The sequence below is a fragment of the Carlito syrichta genome, unplaced genomic scaffold (assembly GCF_000164805.1).
Source record: "Carlito syrichta isolate Samal-C Ts95f unplaced genomic scaffold, Tarsius_syrichta-2.0.1 Scaffold305217, whole genome shotgun sequence".
In the NCBI taxonomy this organism is placed as follows: Eukaryota; Metazoa; Chordata; class Mammalia; order Primates; family Tarsiidae; genus Carlito; species Carlito syrichta.
In genome coordinates, this window is record NW_007249313.1 from 61,357 (window position 1) to 65,735 (window position 4,379).

At 39.5% G+C, this 4,379-nt stretch overlaps 1 pseudogene; it reads right to left on the reverse strand.

Moving 5' to 3' along the window:
* Window positions 1-1,029: 1,029 nt before the first annotated feature.
* Window positions 1,030-1,911, reverse strand: LOC103263691 (annotated as a pseudogene).
* Window positions 1,912-4,379: the final 2,468 nt, after the last annotated feature.

Genomic DNA, 4,379 nt, shown 5'->3' on the forward strand with positions numbered 1-4,379 from the left:
TCTTAATCTCAGTGTTTTCTTCATTTCCATGCTGCTTTTGTTTATTTGCTAGAAACAAGTTGAATAATTCTCCAGGGGAAACTAAAAACAGCCACCAAAAAAATATACCCCAAACAACTGGAGTTCTTTAACATCTTCAGTAGTTAACAAAAAAAGGGGGGTTCCCTGCTCTCAGCCATGGTGAGGAGACTGACTTAGTCAAGGAAGTTGCTATTGTTATAATCCCTTACAAGCCTCACAGCACGGAAAAGGTTACAGCAAGCTGGTATCAGAATACCCCTGAAAACAACTGTCATTACATTTACGCCTTATCCTCCCCTTCATTTCTTTTAATAGGCATCTAGTTTACAATCAAACATAGAATTAAAAAATTGAAATATCGGCACAGAAATTACACATTCATTGTCTTTTCTGGAGTTATGTATCCCAGAATCAAAAAAGTTTATGGCAGTCAGAGGCAAATAGAGTTAAGGTACTGCCTTCAAACAGGAAAAAGAAACAAAAACAAAACCAAAAGCAAAACCACTCCACAGATACCAAGAAAAAAGAGGCAACTCCCAAACCTGGGAGAATCCAATGTCTTAAAAACTTTTAGTACCATATGATTGGCAGCTGAAATCTAAAGTATCCTTTGGTTCACACAAAAGGTAACAGTCATGTTTTTATTTGTATGTAATATAAAAGAAGTGGTATTTCAAGAAAACCCCAGGGGGTATTTTGGAAACCATCTATAATGCTTCACACAGGTTTTCAATTCTTGGTGATGTTCAATTATGTGAGGGAAAGTGTGTGCTTATATCTACATACACACATATATAGAGACGAGCCTTCTTTATATATATGTCTACATTCCTATATAAAATCCTCATATACACACACACAGACTCAGGCTCTCTCCCTTTCACACATGCACATTTGATATACATATTGTCTCACTCTCTAAGTAACATAAAACATGACACCCTGCTCAAATGTAAATTGCTTCAAGTGATTTTTCTGTTTAAAAAATTCACAGTTCCTCAACAGTAGTTAAAATTCCAGGTCAGCTGCTGTTTGTGAAATACTGTCCCCCTGTACTTGCATGAGGTAGACTTCCCAACCAGGACAAGAAAGCGATGCGTGGAGAAGAACTGCTATGTCTTTTTCCTTTTTTTGTACTGAAGACCCCTTTTTACTCTGCTCTTCTGGTGTTGCAGATGACTTCATGGAGGAAGCTTCTTGAGGCGACCTGCCTGACCGATCTGAGATCTCCACCTTTGCCTCCTGAGGAAACTGGGGTGATGGACAGCCGTGCCTACCTCCCACCTCTCGAGGGCAGGCCGAAGTGCATGGCTGGAATTCTGCTTCCTGTCTTCCCTGAGAACTGGCGGGTGGCTGTGCAACAGTTTTATGTGGGCGGTTTGCCGCCATGTGCATGATGCTGTGACAGTAATGGCACTTCTCTGGCTGAGGAGGTAGACTACATTCCTTAGCATGATGATCAAGGCCACCACAGCTGTAGCATCTACCTCCCTTTGCTTTTCTCTTTTGTAGTGACTTCCCTTTGGGTCTTCTTTCGCTTCCTAAACAGGGGTTCCCACCAGGTCCTGTTACTCGTATTGATTCAAGGCCTTTGGAAGATTTTTTAAATGTGAATTCCACTGGTTCTCCTTCTTTTAGGCTTCTAAATCCTTCCATGAATAGTTTGCTTTGGTGTACAAATACATCGACTGGAATATTCAAGGGACTTTCCTCTCAGCTTATCATGGAGATGAATCCAAATCCCATGCGCACATTGCACTACTTGCAGTGGCGGGTTCCATGCAAAACCAGAGAGTCCTCCTGGGCCGGCTCCGGCAGCTTCCCGGGCTCCTCGCCACCACCTTTGCTCGCCCCGCCTGGAGCTGATGAAAACTGGTTGAATGACCTCATCGTCTTCTGAAGAACCCTGTCGCCCAGACTAGAGTGCAGTGGCACGCTCCCGGACACCGCAGCCTTGATCTCAATACGATGAGAATTTTATAAATGAAAGCCTGAACGAGGGCGAAAATAAAAAAATCATGATTCAAATCTAAAAGCAGGTTGTTGTTGCTGTACTGCTGCCACTAATTTTGTGTGGCAAGTTCCCTGCCCCAAACTCTTTTGATTTTGTGCATAATATATGAAGGATCTCAATGTCTCATATTAGGAAAAGGTTTCTTACCACATAGTTTACCACCCAATTTTATACACATAGCTCATACAGCCATGAAATATTTTTAATATATACGTAAAAGTACAAAAAACAGAATAATATCTATTTACCTACCAGCCAGAGTGAACAAATGATTCTGTTGCCATAATCGCTTCAGGTTAAACACAATGTCTAATCATTTGGCAATATCTTTTTTCATCTCCATTCCTGTTTCAAGAACTCCCTGGAAGCAGCAAACATTATAAAATGGGTGTGTACCTTCCTACTTAATTTTTGGAAATATCATTTTATTACAGACATTAATATTAATGAAATAAATATTTGTGTTTTTTATCATTTTAAATTTATATATATGGCTTCATACTCTCCATTTTTGTACAATTTGTTTTTATTCACACAAATTTTGTCCTGGAAATCTATGTTTTTTTATAGGTACTTATAGTTAAACTTTAATTTTTCTAGATAATTTTATTTTATTGAATATGTTAGTTTTTGTTGTGTTTGTTTTTAATTTACCTATATTCCTACTGCTTGATGTGTTTGAAGATTCTGACTCCTGGTTAAAAACTTGCGTGCAATTTTTCAGACTTGATCATAAGTCTTACAGAGCCTTTATTTGATAGTCCTCAGGGGAAAACCTGCCCTCTTAATATCAGACTTGGGGCACAGCCGGTTTATCACAACCTCTGAAAAACATTGCAGTCAAAATTTCAGGCCCACCTGACCAGTCATACTCCTTACATGTTAATATTCTTAGCCCCGGCACTTTTATTTCTAGGCTCTTATCTGAGGATTTTAGCTGATGTGCTCTTAGGTATCTCTGACAATGCCTCCTTCTGAGAAAATGAGGGTTGAGAACACCGGGACTCCCAGCATATGACAACTCTGTCCAAACCCTTGCACTAAAAATCTTGACCAAACTCTCTTATGATTTCTAGCAGTATAAAGCTGTGTTCTTAAGACTGCCTCAGTCCCCTATTAAAATGCCTGCCTAAGAAAATTCAAGACTGCCAAGAAAATTTGCTATTTCTTCTAGTCAACACCTGAAGATAGGCCCCAGAACCCCCTTTTGCCAAAGCATTTACTAAAAGGGGCTTACAGTTGTGAATATGTATCTCTTGCAACTCAGAAGCATCTCTCAAAAACCCAAGAACCATTTCTCTGAAATGTAATTATCTGTTGAGGAATAGAATTCTAACTTCAGTAACTGCCAGTTAGCAGACACAGCTGGCCTAATCACATTTACATGACACAGTCCTTTGTGTATTTTTATTTATCTGATTCTATTGAGCTCCCACAATCCCTCCTTCCTCATTCTCCTTTTAAAATGTTTTGTTACGTCTGCAAAAATGGGAATGGAGCTCAGCTCTTTCTCCTTCTGCCAGTAATTACTGAATAAAATCTGTTTTTATCCTTTTAACCAATGTTTGGCTATGTTTAATTATCACAGGAGGAAATCTTGAAGAGACTTCTTTTCACTCTGACTTATTCAGCACGTTTCCACACCCAGCCCTCTCCCTTGCCCCTCCCTTCTGGCCCTGGGTTCATGAAACTGCTGAAGCCTTTTGTCTGGGGCTCCCTCAGCAATGAGGCGCCCTACATCTGTGCTTATTCACTTTAGCCTCAACTACAGCACTAGTTCATGAGGGAAAATGGAATCTTCTCCAGTTTCCTCTCTTTCCTATATCATCTTAGTAAGTAATCAAAGGCTAAACTCTTTCATTTTTTTGCTTTAATTGGGTACTCTGCTACCTGGTTCCTCCTGGCTCACCTGAGATTCAATTTTTTTTGTAATTTTTTGAGATGTAGTCTCATTCTGTCACCCAGATTGTAGTACAGTTATGGAATAATAGCTAACTATAACTTCCAACTCTTGAGCTCAAGCTATCCTCCTGCCTAAGCCTTCCAAGAGACTAGGACTACAGAGACACACCACCATGCCCAACTAGCTTTTTAAAAAATGTTTTTATGCAAACAAGACCTTGCTATGTTGCCTTGGCCTCAAGATATCCTCCTGAATCAGTCTCCCAAAGTTCTGGGATTACAGGCACGTGCCACCACTCACTGCTGAAGATGTTAATAGTTACAATTTTCTATTCATCAAAAAAGTAGTGAAATGGTCGCAGTTATTGCTGCCTAATAAATATTTGTATATTTGTATATATCTCCTTTTATGCATGTATGTATAAAATTCTGTACTCTATAT